This window comes from Salmo salar, chromosome ssa25 (assembly GCF_905237065.1).
Source record: "Salmo salar chromosome ssa25, Ssal_v3.1, whole genome shotgun sequence".
In the NCBI taxonomy this organism is placed as follows: Eukaryota; Metazoa; Chordata; class Actinopteri; order Salmoniformes; family Salmonidae; genus Salmo; species Salmo salar.
Window position 1 is genome coordinate 49502547 of NC_059466.1, and position 15921 is coordinate 49518467.

General features: G+C 37.0%; 1 protein-coding gene across 1 annotated transcript in view; it reads left to right on the forward strand.

Annotated features, from left to right (window-relative positions):
* The window catches only part of LOC106586909 (zinc finger protein 804A), a 166015-nt gene that overhangs the window by 129567 nt on the left and 20527 nt on the right, over positions 1–15921 (forward strand). The window lies entirely within an intron of this gene.

Sequence of the window (15921 nt, forward strand, 5' to 3'; positions counted from 1 at the left end):
CCTCTGTGTTCTGCAGTTTAGTTCCTGGGGTAGTGAAGGGGGACCTTTTCTGAGGCTACCACTGCCAGACCAGTGTGGTGTAACTAGCTAGATCTATCATTTTATTCCCCGACAGGGATTAGATATATCATTTTATTCCCCGACAGTGATTAGATCTATATTTATTCCCCGACAGTGATTAGATCTATATTTATTCCCCGACAGTGATTAGATCTATATTTATTCCACGACAGTGATTAGATCTATATTTATTACCCTACAGTGATTAGATCTATATTTATTCCCCGACAGTGATTAGATCTATATTTATTACCCTACAGTGATTAGATCTATATTTATTCCCCGACAGTGATTAGATCTATATTTATTACCCTACAGTGATTAGATCTATATTTATTACCCTACAGTGATTAGATCTATATTTATTCCCCGACAGTGATTAGATCTATATTTATTCCCCGACAGTGATTAGATCTATATTTATTACCCTACAGAGATTAGATCTATATTTATTCCCCGACAGTGATTAGATCTATATTTATTCCCCGACAGTGATTAGATCTATATTTATTCCCCGACAGTGATTAGATCTATATTTATTCCACGACAGTGATTAGATCTATATTTATTCCCCGACAGTGATTAGATCTATATTTATTCCCCGACAGTGATTAGATCTATATTTATTCCCCGACAGTGATTAGATCTATATTTATTCCCCGACAGTGATTAGATCTATATTTATTCCCCGACAGTGATTAGATCTATATTTATTCCCCGACAGTGATTAGATCTATATTTATTCCACGACAGTGATTAGATCTATATTTATTCCCCGACAGTGATTAGATCTATATTTATTCCACGACAGTGATTAGATCTATATTTATTACCCTACAGTGATTAGATCTATATTTATTCCCCGACAGTGATTAGATCTATATTTATTCCCCGACAGTGATTAGATCTATATTTATTCCCCGACAGTGATTAGATCTATATTTATTCCCCGACAGTGATTAGATCTATATTTATTCCCCGACAGTGATTAGATCTATATTTATTCCCCGACAGTGATTAGATCTATATTTATTCCCCGACAGTGATTAGATCTATATTTATTCCCCGACAGTGATTAGATCTATATTTATTCCACGACAGTGATTAGATCTATATTTATTCCCCGACAGTGATTAGATCTATATTTATTCCCCGACAGTGATTAGATCTATATTTATTCCACGACAGTGATTAGATCTATATTTATTACCCTACAGTGATTAGATCTATATTTATTCCCCGACAGTGATTAGATCTATATTTATTCCACGACAGTGATTAGATCTATATTTATTCCACGACAGTGATTAGATCTATATTTATTACCCTACAGTGATTAGATCTATATTTATTCCCCGACAGTGATTAGATCTATATTTATTCCCCGACAGTGATTAGATCTATATTTATTCCCCGACAGTGATTAGATCTATATTTATTACCCTACAGTGATTAGATCTATATTTATTCCCCGACAGTGATTAGATCTATATTTATTCCACGACAGTGATTAGATCTATATTTATTCCCCGACAGTGATTAGATCTATATTTATTCCACGACAGTGATTAGATCTATATTTATTCCCCGACAGTGATTAGATCTATATTTATTCCCCGACAGTGATTAGATCTATATTTATTCCACGACAGTGATTAGATCTATATTTATTCCCCGACAGTGATTAGATCTATATTTATTCCCCGACAGTGATTAGATCTATATTTATTACCCTACAGTGATTAGATCTATATTTATTACCCTACAGTGATTAGATCTATATTTATTCCCCTACAGTGATTAGATCTATATTTATTCCACGACAGTGATTAGATCTATATTTATTACCCTACAGTGATTAGATCTATATTTATTACCCTACAGTGATTAGATCTATATTTATTCCCCGACAGTGATTAGATCTATATTTATTCCCCGACAGTGATTAGATCTATATTTATTCCACGACAGTGATTAGATCTATATTTATTACCCTACAGTGATTAGATCTATATTTATTCCCCGACAGTGATTAGATCTATATTTATTCCCCGACAGTGATTAGATCTATATTTATTCCCCGACAGTGATTAGATCTATATTTATTCCCCGACAGTGATTAGATCTATATTTATTCCCCGACAGTGATTAGATCTATATTTATTCCCCGACAGTGATTAGATCTATATTTATTCCCCGACAGTGATTAGATCTATATTTATTCCCCGACAGTGATTAGATCTATATTTATTCCACGACAGTGATTAGATCTATATTTATTCCCCGACAGTGATTAGATCTATATTTATTCCCCGACAGTGATTAGATCTATATTTATTCCACGACAGTGATTAGATCTATATTTATTACCCTACAGTGATTAGATCTATATTTATTCCCCGACAGTGATTAGATCTATATTTATTCCCCGACAGTGATTAGATCTATATTTATTCCACGACAGTGATTAGATCTATATTTATTACCCTACAGTGATTAGATCTATATTTATTCCCCGACAGTGATTAGATCTATATTTATTCCCCGACAGTGATTAGATCTATATTTATTCCCGACAGTGATTAGATCTATATTTATTACCCTACAGTGATTAGATCTATATTTATTCCCCGACAGTGATTAGATCTATATTTATTCCACGACAGTGATTAGATCTATATTTATTCCCCGACAGTGATTAGATCTATATTTATTCCCCGACAGTGATTAGATCTATATTTATTACCCTACAGTGATTAGATCTATATTTATTCCCCGACAGTGATTAGATCTATATTTATTCCACGACAGTGATTAGATCTATATTTATTCCCCGACAGTGATTAGATCTATATTTATTCCACGACAGTGATTAGATCTATATTTATTCCCCGACAGTGATTAGATCTATATTTATTCCCCGACAGTGATTAGATCTATATTTATTCCACGACAGTGATTAGATCTATATTTATTCCCCGACAGTGATTAGATCTATATTTATTCCCCGACAGTGATTAGATCTATATTTATTCCCCGACAGTGATTAGATCTATATTTATTACCCTACAGCGATTAGATCTATATTTATTACCCTACAGTGATTAGATCTATATTTATTACACTACAGTGATTAGATCTATATTTATTACCCTACAGTGATTAGATCTATATTTATTCCCCTACAGTGATTAGATCTATATTTATTCCACGACAGTGATTAGATCTATATTTATTACCCTACAGTGATTAGATCTATATTTATTACCCTACAGTGATTAGATCTATATTTATTACCCTACAGTGATTAGATCTATATTTATTCCCCTACAGTGATTAGATCTATATTTATTCCACGACAGTGATTAGATCTATATTTATTACCCTACAGTGATTAGATCTATATTTATTACCCTACAGTGATTAGATCTATATTTATTCCCCGACAGTGATTAGATCTATATTTATTCCCCGACAGTGATTAGATCTATATTTATTCCCCGACAGTGATTAGATCTATATTTATTCCCCGACAGTGATTAGATCTATATTTATTCCACGACAGTGATTAGATCTATATTTATTCCCCGACAGTGATTAGATCTATATTTATTCCCCGACAGTGATTAGATCTATATTTATTCCCCGACAGTGATTAGATCTATATTTATTCCCCGACAGTGATTAGATCTATATTTATTCCCCGACAGTGATTAGATCTATATTTATTCCCCGACAGTGATTAGATCTATATTTATTCCCCGACAGTGATTAGATCTATATTTATTACCCTACAGTGATTAGATCTATATTTATTCCCCGACAGTGATTAGATCTATATTTATTACCCTACAGTGATTAGATCTATATTTATTCCCCGACAGTGATTAGATCTATATTTATTCCCCGACAGTGATTAGATCTATATTTATTACCCTACAGTGATTAGATCTATATTTATTCCCCGACAGTGATTAGATCTATATTTATTCCCCGACAGTGATTAGATCTATATTTATTCCCCTACAGTGATTAGATCTATATTTATTCCACGACAGTGATTAGATCTATATTTATTACCCTACAGTGATTAGATCTATATTTATTCCCCGACAGTGATTAGATCTATATTTATTCCCCGACAGTGATTAGATCTATATTTATTACCCTACAGTGATTAGATCTATATTTATTACCCTACAGTGATTAGATCTATATTTATTACCCTACAGTGATTAGATCTATATTTATTCCCCGACAGTGATTAGATCTATATTTATTCCACGACAGTGATTAGATCTATATTTATTCCCCGACAGTGATTAGATCTATATTTATTACCCTACAGTGATTAGATCTATATTTATTCCCCGACAGTGATTAGATCTATATTTATTCCCCGACAGTGATTAGATCTATATTTATTCCCCGACAGTGATTAGATCTATATTTATTCCCCGACAGTGATTAGATCTATATTTATTCCCCGACAGTGATTAGATCTATATTTATTCCCCGACAGTGATTAGATCTATATTTATTCCCCGACAGTGATTAGATCTATATTTATTCCCCGACAGTGATTAGATCTATATTTATTCCCCGACAGTGATTAGATCTATATTTATTCCCCGACAGTGATTAGATCTATATTTATTACCCTACAGTGATTAGATCTATATTTATTCCCCGACAGTGATTAGATCTATATTTATTACCCGACAGTGATTAGATCTATATTTATTACCCGACAGTGATTAGATCTATATTTGTTCCCCGACAGTGATTAGATCTATATTTATTCCACGACAGTGATTAGATCTATATTTATTCCCCGACAGTGATTAGATCTATATTTATTACCCGACAGTGATTAGATCTATATTTATTCCCCGACAGTGATTAGATCTATATTTATTCCCCGACAGTGATTAGATCTATATTTATTCCCCGACAGTGATTAGATCTATATTTATTCCACGACAGTGATTAGATCTATATTTATTCCCCAACAGTGATTAGATCTATATTTATTACCCGACAGTGATTAGATCTATATTTATTCCCGACAGTGATTAGATCTATATTTATTACCCTACAGTGATTAGATCTATATTTATTACCCTACAGTGATTAGATCTATATTTATTCCCCTACAGTGATTAGATCTATATTTATTCCACGACAGTGATTAGATCTATATTTATTACCCTACAGTGATTAGATCTATATTTATTACCCTACAGTGATTAGATCTATATTTATTCCCCGACAGTGATTAGATCTATATTTATTCCCCGACAGTGATTAGATCTATATTTATTCCCCGACAGTGATTAGATCTATATTTATTCCCCGACAGTGATTAGATCTATATTTATTCCCCGACAGTGATTAGATCTATATTTATTCCCCGACAGTGATTAGATCTATATTTATTCCCCGACAGTGATTAGATCTATATTTATTCCCCGACAGTGATTAGATCTATATTTATTACCCGACAGTGATTAGATCTATATTTATTCCCCGACAGTGATTAGATCTATATTTATTACCCTACAGTGATTAGATCTATATTTATTCCCCGACAGTGATTAGATCTATATTTATTCCCCGACAGTGATTAGATCTATATTTATTCCCCGACAGTGATTAGATCTATATTTATTCCCCGACAGTGATTAGATCTATATTTATTCCCCGACAGTGATTAGATCTATATTTATTACCCTACAGTGATTAGATCTATATTTATTCCCCTACAGTGATTAGATCTATATTTATTACCCTACAGTGATTAGATCTATATTTATTCCCCTACAGTGATTAGATCTATATTTATTCCACGACAGTGATTAGATCTATATTTATTCCCCGACAGTGATTAGATCTATATTTATTCCACGACAGTGATTAGATCTATATTTATTCCCCGACAGTGATTAGATCTATATTTATTCCCCGACAGTGATTAGATCTATATTTATTCCCCGACAGTGATTAGATCTATATTTATTCCCCGACAGTGATTAGATCTATATTTATTCCCCGACAGTGATTAGATCTATATTTATTCCCCGACAGTGATTAGATCTATATTTATTCCCCGACAGTGATTAGATCTATATTTATTCCCCGACAGTGATTAGATCTATATTTATTCCCCGACAGTGATTAGATCTATATTTATTCCCCGACAGTGATTAGATCTATATTTATTCCCCGACAGTGATTAGATCTATATTTATTCCCCGACAGTGATTAGATCTATATTTATTACCCTACAGTGATTAGATCTATATTTATTCCCCGACAGTGATTAGATCTATATTTATTCCCCTACAGTGATTAGATCTATATTTATTCCCCTACAGTGATTAGATCTATATTTATTCCACGACAGTGATTAGATCTATATTTATTACCCTACAGTGATTAGATCTATATTTATTCCCCGACAGTGATTAGATCTATATTTATTCCCCGACAGTGATTAGATCTATATTTATTACCCTACAGTGATTAGATCTATATTTATTCCCCGACAGTGATTAGATCTATATTTATTACCCTACAGTGATTAGATCTATATTTATTCCCCGACAGTGATTAGATCTATATTTATTCCCCGACAGTGATTAGATCTATATTTATTACCCTACAGTGATTAGATCTATATTTATTACCCTACAGTGATTAGATCTATATTTATTCCCCGACAGTGATTAGATCTATATTTATTCCCCGACAGTGATTAGATCTATATTTATTACCCTACAGTGATTAGATCTATATTTATTCCCCGACAGTGATTAGATCTATATTTATTACCCTACAGTGATTAGATCTATATTTATTCCACGACAGTGATTAGATCTATATTTATTCCCCGACAGTGATTAGATCTATATTTATTCCCCGACAGTGATTAGATCTATATTTATTCCCCGACAGTGATTAGATCTATATTTATTCCCCGACAGTGATTAGATCTATATTTATTACCCTACAGTGATTAGATCTATCTGCAGTGTAAATGACAGCTTCACACTACTTCCTCAGCCACCATTTTGTTGTTGTTTAATTGCCTAAGCTTTGTTTGTTCTCCTCCCCTCCTCTCCCCTCCACTCCCCACACGTTAGAAAGATACAGTAGATTGAGGTTAATACGTCCTCATTAAAGATTTACTGATGATTTTGCCTTTTTGAACTCTTGAATCAACTTCATATCAAGGATGGACATGTTTCCCACTAGATATTTGATTACAAAACTGATATAACACTTCAATCCCCATATCAAATCCAAACAAATGTTATTCGTCACATGCTTTTTATTTAACAACAGGTGTACTGTATATTCGGGGTGGCAGGAAGCCTAGTGTTTAGAGCGTTGGGCCAGTAACCAAAAGGGTGCTGGATCGAATCCTCGAGCTGACAAGGTTAAAATATGTCATTCTGCCCCTGAACAAGGCAGTTAACTCACTGTTCCCCGGTAGGCACTCATTGTAAATAAGAATTTTGTTCTTAACTGACTTGCCAGGTTAAATATAAATAAAAATACCATTAAACTTTGAGAGTCTATTGTCAAAACCGTGCATCAATCGAATGAACATAATACAAAACAAAACCATCAAAATCTGTCAGTTTAAATTACAGATATCTGTTATTTTGCATGGGCTGCATCTCAATCAGGTAAACCATGTGTTTGATGTATTTGATACCATTCCACTAATTCCACTCCAGCCTTTAGCACGAGCCCGTCTTCCGCAATTAAGGTGCCACTGTAACCGATGTGAAATGGCTAGTTAGTTAGCGGTGGTGCGCGCTAATAGCGTTTCAATCAGTGACGTCACTCGCTCTGAGACTTGAAGTAGGGTTTCCCCTTGCGTTGCAAGTGCAGCGGCTTTTGTGGAGCGATGGGTAACGATGCTTCGTGGGGTGTCAGTTGTTGATGTGTGCAGAGGGTCCCTGGTTCGAGCCCGAGTTGGAGCGAAGAGAGGGACGGAACCTACACTGTTACACCACCAACCTCCTCAATCCATACCTATCCGCCTATGTCGCCCTCCTACATCTGCGGTGGAAAATGGCAGAGCTACAGCGCTGTTCGTCAGACCAGGAGACATAAACAGTCTTCTGACAAAAATGTCTGTAGTTTCTGAACGGTTTGGCCTACTAACTAATGTGACCATTATTTTGCAGGTTTAAAGATTATTTCCTGCAATTCTATACATTTTGCCATGTGTATCCATGTGATACTTGAGTGACTCAAATATTACAAGAAATCGAAACCTAACAAAAAAAAAAGCATGGGCTGACAGGGGCTAGTTGATCTGGAGATTTCTGATATGTATTACATAGTTCTATAAGGTATGCAATGACTGACAGCACAGGAGACTGACAACAATTTCTACTATTACAACTTTCAAGAGTAAGTTGAAAGACGGACTGAGTTACTTTCGAAAAGATGATAGCATGGACTGAGTTCCTTTTAAAAAGATAATAGCATGGACTGAGTTCTGAAAATATGAAATGATAGCTTGGACTGAGTTCCTTTTTAAGTGATAATAGAATGAACTGTCCCGAAAATATGATAGCATGGATGATCATTAAGGTATAGAGTCTAAAGCTCCCTGGATCCAATCTTAAGACTTGAGACCATCATTTGCCATTTGGGATCCAAGGACACAATCAGAAAATCGTTTTTTTCTCACGAAAACATCTGTAGAATTGGAATGGTTTGATCTACTAACTAATAAGACTCTTGAAAGATGAGACTTTCAAAAACACGACGGTATTCTCTATTTTGTTCTAAGACCAACCACGAGCCCCATGCAACTCGTCTGAAGTCAGTACCATCGCCCTGTAAAGCAATTTCCAAACTAGGCAAACAAATGTGAAGAAGACAATGCTCTGATCATTGTCTGAACGCTCCCAAACACAGGAGGCTGGTGGTACCTTAATTGGGGAGGACGGGATCGTAGTAATGGCTAGAACGGAATGAATGGAATGGTATCACGAATGCACAAATTGTTGAAAGTCCAATGTTTGTTGCAGAACATTTAGTTTAACTGGCTAGAGCCTATTTGTTTCATTTTACTGATTTGTTTTACAGTTGCTCTGCCTGTAAATCGTTATCTCTGACATGGATTCTGTTACTTTGCCTGTAAATCGTTATCTCTGACATGGATTTTTTTGCTCTGCCTGTAAATCATTATCTCTGACTTGGATTCTGTTGCTTTGCCTGTAAATCATTATCTCTGAAATGGATTCTGTCGCAACGTAAATCATTATCTCTGACATGAATTCTGTTGCTATGTAAATCATTATCTCTGAAATGGATTCTGTCGCAACGTAAATCATTATCTCTGAAATGGATTCTGTCGCAATGTCTCTTCTCATGGAGGCTTCCCCAGTTCAGAGGAAAAATGTAGCATTTTGTCCGCTGCAGGATCTGTGTTTACAACTGTCTCTTCCAGGACAATGTGGACCAACCGGAGTTCTGATGCAACAAATGTTTACTGGCAGAGGACCATAGTGAAATAAGTGGCTACTAATAACAAACAATCTCCTGGGGAATGCACACCGACCTATCTTCTCCTCTCTACTTCACAGGCTGGATGCCGTTCCGATGTGTTGAGAGTATCAACCGCCATGTCAACACTGATTGACTGAATGGCCAATGCCTTCCAGTGACCTTTCCCCCAAAGAAGTCTCCCACTTCCCTGGAAAATGGAGCAGGACCATCACTTCTGATTCATTTAGTGGATCATGCTGTCACCATTCCTGCTGCCCAACCATGGAAGTACTTTACTCAACCGTAGGCCAAGCGGAGGGAAACGGTCTGTGGGGTTTTCTTTGGCATTGGGAAGCAATGACACAAATCCAGTTGTCAAACAGCTTCGCCCTCCTTGCTTCGGAGTTTCCAGCGCTATCTTCCCCTTTTCCTGACTTCTTTTCGCAGCGGGATCTGCCTCAGATTCTGCCTTAGGCTCGGATCATCGGGCCTCGAGGCCGCCTGACGCGCGGGCTCCTCCATCAGCCACAATGGGTTTTGCGGCCGGTACTCGTAACCTAACAAAAGAATAAAGCAAAAAATATCCAGGTTACATGTTATTGATACAGACCGGTACTTGTAACCTAACCAAATAATCCATAATATATATCCAGGTTCCTTGTTATTGATACAGGGCGGGACTTCTTGATAAAAAAAACAATGTGCCTGGCACCTACTTCTATACCTCGTTCAAAGGCACATACATTTTCTGTCTTGCCCATTCAACCTCTGAATGGCACACATACACAATCCATGTCTCAGCTGTCTCAAAGCTATTACAATCCTTCTTTAACCTGTCTCCTCCCCTTCATCTACGCTGATTGAAGTGGATTTAAAAAGTGACATCAATAACCTTGATTCATCTGGTCAGTCGGTCATATGAAGAGCTGGTGTTTTGTCCACTCAGTATAAATATCCAGGTTACACATTATTACTATAGGCCGGTATTTGTAACCTAACCAAAGAATCCAATATATTCAGGTTACTTGTTTTTGAATGCCTTTAATGCTAGTTCCTTTCCACATCTCACCACCTATCCATTAGAAGCAATAGCCTGGTAATAGTTTCACAGTTTATCTCGGCGTGAGCTGTGTCAATCAGGATCACTTGTTTGGTGGTCTGATATAATACCTAGTGCATGCAGTGCATTTTCACAGCTTACTGGCTCTTTTGGATGCTTGGTGCGCTCACACACACACACACACACACACACACACACACACACACACACACGCACACACGCACACACACACACACACGCACACGCGCATACATGCACACGCACACGCACCTACACGTACACGTACACACACACACACATGCACACATACACACACACACACACACATGCGCGCACACACACACGCACACACACACGCACACGTACACACATGCACACACACATACACATACACGCACGTACACACACACACACACACACACACACACACACACACACACACACACACACACACACACACACACACACACACACACACACACACACACACACACACACACACACACACCCCATTAGACCTCTCTGGGTCTGTAATGGACTGTGATATCAGCGTAAAGTGGTAAGGTCCATGTCAGGACTAACCCCACACAATAGCCTGAGTGGGTTGTCTCCCCGTTAATGACAATATTATCGCACAGCAATTTGAGCCACTTTGGCTCCCGAACTGATTGAGGGGTATAGAACAACGAAGCCTCTTCAGTTCAGATACGAGCCAACTGGACAAAACGGGCAGGATGAGACTGATAGTTTAAAAGCAGAGGTTTTTGAATTTGAACACAAGGTGTGCGTCCCAAATATAGTAACGTGTAAGGATCTTGTTACAAGTAGCGCAGTGTGCATAGGGAACAGGGAGCCAGTTTGGACACAAGACCCATGGCTACTATCCAATGAAAGTTCAACTCGGGGTTAAACTGTTCAGCTGTTTGAAGTCTCATGGCATCCCTGTGTCAAAACGCACCATTTGAATTACATTACAGAAAATAAAATCATGAGAAGCCCTATTGTCCACTGAGTATTCAGGTTTTTATTTTATTTTCTATTTCGTCACGGTGTGATTTTCTCCTTTGAGGAGGATCTACGCAATGGCTTCATTTTTTTGATAGTGATTTTTTTTTTTTCTTCACGTCAGCACTCTAAGGAATAAAAATATAGAGTAAATAGATTAAAATCCTGAATGGTGTTACTTTATTCTTCTCTAGCCACTGGGATGTTTGAACGGGAGACCTTTTGAGAATAGGAGGTTTAATACGTATCTCTATCCAATAGAGCTTTGAATGTACGAGTATCCTGAGAATGAAATAAATTAGATTTGAAATATGATCTGTACCCTAGTGAAAGTAGTCTCATCCCCCCCCCCCACCCATTTAGCTGTAAATCAATATTTAATACCGATTAATAAAAAAGAGAAAATGAAGATCTATATGAATTCAGGGGTTTTCAAGGAGCGTTATATTAAAGGATCTTACTCCACGACAAACATCCCTCGCTAAACATAATTATGCAAATAAATCAAGAGGACGTGAATAATGTGTCTGTTATTAAATCCGAGGGTAAATAACATGCATCATGGTGTCATCTGTTTCGGTCTGAATTAACTATCTGGTATAGTGTAGTAGAATAATGTTGTCTCACCTAGAACACACCAATCACAGACATGTTGTCTCAGACCACACCAATCACAGACATGTTGTCTCAGACCACACCAATCACAGACATGTTGTCTCAGACCACACCAATCACAGACATGTTGTCTCAGACCACACCAATCACAGACATGTTGTCTCAGACCACACCAATCACAGACATGTTGTCTCAGACCACACCAATCACAGACATGTTGTCTCAGACCACACCAATCACAGACATGTTGTCTCAGACCACACCAATCACAGACATGTTGTCTCACCCAGAACACACCAATCACAGACATGTTGTCTCAGAACACACCAATCACAGACATGTTCTCTCAGTATACCTCTGACTGGTGTGTGAAACAGTGTGTATGAGGTATACTATAGGGAAACAGAGTGTATGAGGTATACTATAGGGAAACAGTGTGTATGAGGTATACTATAGGGAAACAGATTGTATGAGGTATACTATAGGGAAACAGTGTGTATGAGGTATACTATAGGGAAACAGAGTGTATGAGGTATACTATAGGGAAACAGATTGTATGAGGTATACTATAGGGAAACAGAGTGTATGAGGTATACTATAGGGAAACAGAGTGTATGAGGTATACTATAGGGAAACAGAGTGTATGAGGTATACTAGAGGGAAACAGAGTGTATGAGGTATACTATAGGGAAACAGAGTGTATGAGGTATACTATAGGGAAACAGAGTGTATGAGGTATACTATAGGGAAACAGAGTGTATGAGGTATACTTTAGGGAAACAGAGACTATGAGGTATACTATAGGGAAACAGAGTGTATGAGGTATACTATAGGGAAACAGAGTGTATGTGGTATACTATAGGGAAACAGTGTGTATGAGGTATACTATAGGGAAACAGATTGTATGAGGTATACTATAGGGAAACAGTGTGTATGAGGTATACTATAGGGAAACAGAGTGTATGAGGTATACTATAGGGAAACAGAGTGTATGAGCTATACTATAGGGAAACAGAGTGTATGAGGTATACTATAGGGAAACAGAGTGTATGAGGTATACTATAGGGAAACAGATTGTATGAGGTATACTATAGGGAAACAGAGTGTATGAGGTATACTATAGGGAAACAGATTGTATGAGGTATACTATAGGGAAACAGAGTGTATGAGGTATACTATAGGGAAACAGATTGTATGAGGTATACTATAGGGAAACAGAGTGTATGAGGTATACTATAGGGAAACAGTGTGTATGAGGTATACTATAGGGAAACAGAGTGTATGAGGTATACTAGAGGGAAACAGAGTGTATGAGGTATACTATAGGGAAACAGAGTGTATGAGGTATACTATAGGGAAACAGAGTGTATGAGGTATACTATAGGGAAACAGTGTGTATGAGGTATACTATAGGGGAACAGAGTGTATGTTGTATACTATAGGGAAACAGAGTGTATGAGGTATACTATAGGGAAACAGATTGTATGAGGTATACTATAGGGAAACAGAGTGTATGTTGTATACTATAGGGAAACAGAGACTATGAGGTATACTATAGGGAAACAGAGTGTATGAGGTATACTATAGGGAAACAGAGTGTATGAGGTATACTATAGGGAAACAGAGACTATGAGGTATACTATAGGGAAACAGAGTGTATGAGGTATACTATAGGGAAACAGAGTGTATGTGGTATACTATAGGGAAACAGTGTGTATGAGGTATACTATAGGGAAACAGTGTGTATGAGGTATACTATAGGGAAACAGATTGTATGAGGTATACTATAGGGAAACAGTGTGTATGAGGTATACTATAGGGAAACAGAGTGTATGAGGTATACTATAGGGAAACAGAGTGTATGAGCTATACTATAGGGAAACAGATTGTATGAGGTATACTATAGGGAAACAGAGTGTATGAGGTATACTATAGGGAAACAGATTGTATGAGGTATACTATAGGGAAACAGAGTGTATGAGGTATACTATAGGGAAACAGATTGTATGAGGTATACTATAGGGAAACAGAGTGTATGAGGTATACTATAGGGAAACAGATTGTATGAGGTATACTATAGGGAAACAGAGTGTATGAGGTATACTATAGGGAAACAGTGTGTATGAGGTATACTATAGGGAAACAGAGTGTATGAGGTATACTATAGGGAAACAGAGTGTATGTTGTATACTATAGGGAAACAGAGTGTATGAGGTATACTATAGGGAAACAGAGTGTATGAGGTATACTATAGGGAAACAGAGTGTATGAGGTATACTATAGGGAAACAGATTGTATGAGGTATACTATAGGGAAACAGAGTGTATGAGGTATACTATAGGGAAACAGATTGTATGAGGTATACTATAGGGAAACAGAGTGTATGTGGTATACTATACGGAAACAGAGTGTATGAGGTATACTATAGGGAAACAGAGTGTATGAGGTATACTATAGGGAAACAGAGTGTATGAGGTATACTATAGGGAAACAGAGTGTATGTGGTATACTATAGGGAAACAGAGTGTATGAGGTATACTATAGGGAAACAGAGTGTATGTGGTATACTATACGGAAACAGAGTGTATGAGGTATACTATAGGGAAACAGAGTGTATGAGGTATACTATAGGGAAACAGAGTGTATGAGGTATACTATAGGGAAACAGAGTGTATGAGGTATACTATAGGGAAACAGAGTGTATGAGGTATACTATAGGGAAACAGAGTATATGAGGTATACTATAGGGAAACAGAGTGTATGAGGTATACTATAGGGAAACAGAGTGTATGAGGTATACTATAGGGAAACAGAGTGTATGAGGTATACTATAGGGAAACAGATTGTATGAGGTATACTATAGGGAAACAGAGTGTATGAGGTATACTATAGGGAAACAGAGTGTATGAGGTATACTATAGGGAAACAGAGTGTATGAGGTATACTATAGGGAAACAGAGTGTATGAGGTATACTATAGGGAAACAGAGTGTATGAGGTATACTATAGGGAAACAGAGTGTATGAGGTATACTATAGGGAAACAGTGTGTATGAGGTATACTATAGGGAAACAGAGTGTATGAGGTATCCTATAGGGAAACAGAGTGTATGAGGTATACTATAGGGAAACAGTGTGTATGAGGTATACTATAGGGAAACAGAGTGTATGAGGTATACTATAGGGAAACAGAGTGTATGAGGTATACTATAGGGAAACAGTGTGTATGAGGTATACTATAGGGAAACAGAGTGTATGAGGTATACTATAGGGAAACAGAGTGTATGAGGTATACTATAGGGAAACAGAGTGTATGAGGTATACCATAGGGAAACAGATTGTATGAGGTATACTATAGGGAAACAGTGTGTATGAGGTATACTATAGGGAAACAGATTGTATGAGGTATACTATAGGGAAACAGAGTGTATGAGGTATACCATAGGGAAACAGATTGTATGAGGTATACTATAGGGAAACAGTGTGTATGAGGTATACCATAGGGAAACAGATTGTATGAGGTATACTATAGGGAAACAGATTGTATGAGGTATACTATAGGGAAACAGAGTGTATGAGGTATACCATAGGGAAACAGATTGTATGAGGTATACTATAGGGAAACAGTGTGTATGAGGTATACTATAGGGAAACAGATTGTATGAGG